Raw genomic sequence first — 6156 nt, 5'->3', positions numbered from 1 at the left:
CCCCTTCGCGCACGCGCCGGGCCTCTAGCTAGCAAGGTACGTAGCGCGGCGGAGAAAGGCAGTCAAGGGCGCCCTGGGAGTGACCGTCGGGCCCCACCGCCCCCCGCCCTCCGCCCCCGCCCCCGCCGCCATTTTCGGGCCGCCGGCTCTCGACCCGCGGAGGAACGGGCGTGGCCGGGCGCCTTAGGAGTCCCGCGAGGTGCTCGGTTCTCATGGGCGGGAGACTGTGGCTTCATTCGTACTTTGAGCCTAGGGTGGGATGGGGCATTGCCACTGCCTCTGCGGGGCACTGGGGGTATCCAGGTGGGGAGACAACGCTGTAGACTTTTTTGACGAATGGAGACCCTACTGAGGCCTAGTGACAGCTGCCACCACACCTTCCTCTACCTCGGCTGGCTGTCCCGGAAGCGCCTTTAATATTAATAAATACCTGGGGCACTGACACGGTACCCAGGGTTAGTCTGCCCACTTGTCTTCTCTCCGCGAACCCTGCGACGTGAGAGCGCTCCTAAGGGGACTGTCTTACATCTCAGGACACTCCGGAGAGCCACGTGTGCAGGTGGCCCGTTGCAGTCTGAAAATGTGGTAGCATTTTGTAGTTACTTGGGGCACATGCCCCAGGTCGGGAGTAGCCGTCCCTCCTGTGACCCAGAGGTACGAGCGTGAATAGGTAAACAGGTTTCCTAACACCGACTTTGCAGCACCCATATACAGCCTGGCTAAGTGATCTCGAAGGGCATCCAGTGACTATTCTGCCCCCACCCTCAAGAAAATGAAGCTGCTGGATGTCCAATGGGAAAACCTTACACTAAAATTTTTACACTTATGTTAAGTACTTTACTGACAAATAAGAAAAAAAAATATTGTATTAGGACGTCTTGATAGGAAAGGGGCTGTGCTTATGCCACAGCAGTGCATTAGGAATTTTGCTGTAGCTACTCGAGAAAGTTCAGGTGTTCTTAAAAGAAAAAGAAAATCATGCTTTACTGGGAGGTGAAATTTAGATCTATCCTATCTAGATGGTGATTTTACTCTGGGGATTGCTGTTGATGTTTATTTTCCCTTGAAAGCAGATAGAGAGAAATGGGTATATAACAAAATGGTATTTGATGCTTTCTTGAACCAGGCTTTTCTCAGTGATGGTGAGATGACCAGGAGGGGACAGTGGGCAGGGAGGTTGAACTTTCCTAGTTATTTGCTTTTCTTGATTAAAAGGAGCTTAACACTTCTGCTTGATTTTCCTGTTTTGTTTCTGTTTTTTGTTGTTGTTTGTTTTTTATCAAACTGAGTTCTCAGGAACTGCAGCCAAGCACCCCTGTAATCTCCCCATTTTGCTCCATCTCTACTGCCTCTTTGCCCCTCCGTGCATAAACACAGCCAAGTCCATCTTTGAAAGGCTTGGAGGAAAAAAAAGCCTTTAACTCTTCCTCTTTCCAGATACCACCCCCTTCTCCTTCCTTTCACAGCTATGATTTTGTTTTTAAAAGGAAAGCATTAATGTGCTCACTGTCTCCATTTCTGTACCTATAGATTCTTCCCCTTTAGAATCTTAAAAATCAATTGTTTCTATACCATTCTCTCTGTGACATTTTTGTTCAGGCTCTAACTGTACTCTAGCCTATCCTCCCTTCGAAACCATCATCAACAAACTTTTTGCTTGTGTATCCCAGAACAATTGAAAAATTTAATTCCCTTTTTATATTTTTAATTTGATCCTAAATTCTTTATCTTGAGCTCATTTTGTATAAGTAGGTTCTGCCTATCAGATTATCAAAACATAAGGTTGAGCAGTCCCAGCAACAATCCACAGTAAGAACACAAGTGGTGCATCCAGAATTGGGCATGAGCAGGGCCAGGGCCACAGGTAAGCTACACAAACAGACGGCCTAGAAATCCATGTTACCTACCATTTTGCATTGATGCCTCTCCCTGAGCTCACACCTATGGCTGCATAGTCACACCTATGGCTGCATAGGGGACAGGGTCCCCTTATGACCAGCCGACAAAGGAGGGGAAAAAGCAAAGCTCGATTTGTCAGTAAGTCAGAATGGTGTGTGGGTACAAGCCAAAAATGAGTGGTAGCTGCACTATAGCCCCACTTAGTGGATAATCCCTCTGAGCGGTGCCCCTGGTCATTTACGTGGTGTGAACAGAAATAGAGCCAAGGGTAAAATACACACGGACTCATGGCACTAGCAGTTGACTTAGCTGGTTGCTCGGAGCCTGAGAGGTGAGAGATTAGAAGATCAAGGACAAGGAGGTCTGGGATAGAGGCATGTGGACAAGCTGTGTGGGTAGACAGGGAGTGTGCGGATGTCTACCAGAGAGCAACTACATAAAAGACACTGAGCCACCAAGCAGAGAATGACCAGCTGATGTCAGCCAGACGCCATCGGCCACCTCAGCACTGGCACGATGGGCATGTGAATGGGGTAGCCATGGAGCAAGAAGGGAGCCATACATGTACCAAAGAGTATAGGCTCCACTCACAAAGGCTGATATGGCTATTGGCACTGCTGGGTGTCCAACCTGCCAGCAATGAATTCCATGCCGAGCCCCCAAAATGGCAGTCTTCCTCCAGGAGAGCAACCAGCCACTTGATGACAAGCTGACTACGTTGGAAATGGCAGCAATTTATTTTGACTGCGATTGTCACATTCTGGGTATGATTTGCCATTTCTGCCTGTAGGGCCTTAGCACCACTATCTCGAGTGTTTCTTGTGTGACCCAGTGACATGAGATCCCACATAATGTCACATCAGACCAAAGGACCCCTTGCAAAGCAAAGGAGGCGTGTCAGTGGCACATGACCACTTTACACTTTACACTTGCCACCAGGCACTTCGAGCCCTTCATGGCAAAGGCCCAGTAGGCAAGAAGCAGGAGGCACCGTCCTGGCTGCAGTGATTGGCCCTGGTCATCAGGAGAGCCAGGGCTGCAGTTCTCTTGGAGCAGACAGGGAGCTATTTGGCTCCCAGACGATGCCTCTGGGATCTCTCTTACACCCTTGCTCGGACAAGTGTGGCAGCTGTGGCCCGAAAAGCAGAAATGCTGCCCAAAGGTTAGAACCTAGAACAGGTAGTAGAAGTCAGACGACGAGTGTCAGCTGGGGCCTCAAGACCAGCTGCAGTGGTGGGGACCGATTTATCCCACTGTCGCTTTCCCCTAGAACATGTACAAAGAAGTGCTCTGCATAGCATACGAGCTGGCGGACAGCAGGATAAGCAACCCAGCTGCAGGGCTCCTGCCTCTGGCCACCGGGGGTATTGCTGGCTCATAGCCCTCAGTTATCAGTCCTCTTCAGGAATTGCCCCCAAGTGAAGAGAGCTTCCTCACCCATGAGCATACATCCAGTGACTGGCCAGGGTCCAGAGGCCTCGTCCCTCGCCCCAACTCGGGACAACCCATAAGGCCATTCCAACCTCAGAACTCTCTCCATGGGGTCCACTGAGCCTTCGTGGAGACTATTCCCCACCTGCTCCCTCTGACCAAGGCTGCTGCTTCCCCTCCAGACCTGTTGAACTGAGTGCATCCCCATCACCACGGGAAGAGCTAATCTCCATCTCACAGTCAGTGTCCAGGGACCCATCCTCAGATATCCTCTGTCATGGAGCTGGATAGAGTGCTTGCTGTCTGGACGGAGGTCACAGCTCTCCGCCTGGGAAGTCTGGGGGCGCTGCACTTGTCCCCTTCTCCAGCCGGTCTTCTCTGGGTTCCTTCAGCAGATGCCCTTGCACCTCTGTCCTGCATCTCCCATGGCCTGCAGGTTCCCAGCCCCAGACTGGACATCATCTCTCCTGGTTTGGGGACCTGGCCGAGGGTGAGGAGGCTCCATTCATTGGCTTAGCAGCAGCATGCATAGACATGTCTCCGGCACTCCCTAGGGGGTTAATTTAATGAGGCTCAGCTCTGGTGCCTACACCTTGGTCCCTTTTCCCCAAGTACTTGGAAAGGAAGTTGTGTAAGTCTGATACATTCCCTGGGCTCCAACCGTCAGGCCAAAGCCAGCAGTAATCGCCTTCGCTTTTCTTCAAAATGGTTGATAACCCAAAACTCTATTCATCTATTATTCAGAATGGAGAGTGTTTACAATATTCATCCCCTTGCCACTATATGAATCTCTTCATAGTAGGCAGTTTCCCCGATTCATCTCCTGGAACAGTCCATGAATGCATCTGTGTCTGTCGTCAAGGGTGGGGCTGTATATAGGTCAGAACCATGTTCCGGCAGCTTCTGTCAACACCCCGCCCTGGGAGTAAGAGTTCCCTGCCCCCCGTAGGCAAGACTTACCCTTTTTTCCCAAGTGGACAGAGGATGCCCTGGAGCCCAAGGAGTGAAGTGCTGGCACATGTCCCTCCTCCTGCTTCCTTCCTTCCCTGCGGTCAGCGCTTTCTAGCTCAGCTTAGGGTGCCATCATGTCTCTGGCCTGACCCATTACACAGTGGGGAGATGCCCAGCGGTGGGGGCTGCTGCACCTGGAGGTGGACCAGCTCACTGCAGGGGGGCAGGTGCCGAGGAACCATTTAGCGGGAGCAGGGGAGGATCTTAGGGCACAGAGATGCACTACCACATGTGGGCAAGTCAGGACCGAGGTACCAGAGTACAGAAGGTGGAGCCACCCGAGCGGGGGTCAAACAGGAGGGTGGCCAGTGGAGCCATGAGACCAGGGTAGGGCACAGTGGTGTGGAGAGAAGCTGCATCTAAGAGTTGGCCTGAAGCCTCTCAGTCCCTCCTGCTCAGGACCTGGAAAGACCCATCTTAAATCTGGAAACCTTTCGAAACCCGACCTATTACCTCAGCATGCAAGGAGCTCCACCAGGGGTAAAACTCCTGTCCTCTTGCCACCCTTTATTTACTTGGCCTCAGAGAAAGTCAAAGGCTACTGCTCTGGTGATGGGTGGGAAACTGGTCATGCATAGGCCAGCTTCTCCAGGTGTGAGCTGTCTGCAGGGTACAGAATCCTATGGGATGGGGTGGAGGTCACCTCCCTTATGGGACTGATATTAGCACCCACTCTGCTAACAAACTAACTCCGTGTACTCAGCCCTCTCTAACAATAACATATTTTTGGCTCCTGGTGGTCACTCCTTTATTTGTCAGGGCCCTTCCTGACCCCTTCAACCTTGCCCTTCTTTGAGTTCTCATTGCATTTTGGTGTGTCTCTAGTATGATGTTTCATTATTTGGGCAACTACCTTATGTCCTTCCCATGCTGGCTGAGATCTAGAGAGGATACTCTGAAATCAGCTGGGTAAACAGAGATGATTGAAGGACTGGAAGAAACACAGGAACAAACAGTGGCAGCACCCCATGGTGAGTGCACTGCTGGGGCTGAGGACACACCTCTGTCAGGAGCCCAGCCCTGCAGTGAGGGGACAGATGAGGATTAGGGCCCCGCATCCTCTCCCTTTCTGGGAGACTAGTGACTCTACCACTCAGCACCCCATACCCCCAAACTTAGTGAAAATTCTTCAGTTTCCTCTACTTGGAACCACCCCTCCCTCCTCTCACCCATTCATCTATGTGGGTAGACAAGTGACCCCAGGCCTGGCTGGTCAAGACATTGGATCTCCCTGGCCACAAGGACTCATTTGGGCACAAGGTCCATCCCAAGTTGGTCAAATCAGAGTGAATCCTGGGACATTTATAAACTGAAAGGGAAGAGCTTTGTTTTCTGTAGAACCCGGTGCTCTGAGGCGAGCTGGAGGCTAAGCAGCTCTCTTACTGTCACTAGGAGAGAGCTTGGCTGGGAATTGGAGCCGCAGACAGCTCAGTGCTGGGAGGAGGGGACATCAGCTCCCGCCTATAGTGCTGGGCAACACGCTGAAACATGGGTGTGTCCTCACCTCAGTTCTGAGAGGTAGGGACACAGCTTATCTCTGATAGGGTGAGGCCGTGTGGGAAATCTACCTGTCTGAGGCAGCAGAAATGGGGGCGATGAGCAAAGGTGTGCAAGCAGGAAGCCTCAGGCTGTCTGAGGAGGGTGGGGTTCAAAGGGTTGGAGACGAGCTAGACCACTACAGGGAGGCCCAGCATCCTTCACGTTCCAGCAGAAGGTCTGATGGCCTGGGACATGTTCAAAGCCTGACCCATTCAAAGTCACGCACAAAGCCTGTTAAAGAGCTCTGGAGACCCACAGACAGGTTGATGAAAGTCC

Source organism: Pteropus medius, unplaced genomic scaffold, assembly GCF_902729225.1.
Source record: "Pteropus medius unplaced genomic scaffold, Ma_sr-lr_union100, whole genome shotgun sequence".
NCBI classification, from domain to species: Eukaryota; Metazoa; Chordata; class Mammalia; order Chiroptera; family Pteropodidae; genus Pteropus; species Pteropus medius.
Note: the sequence above shows the minus strand (reverse complement) of the source record.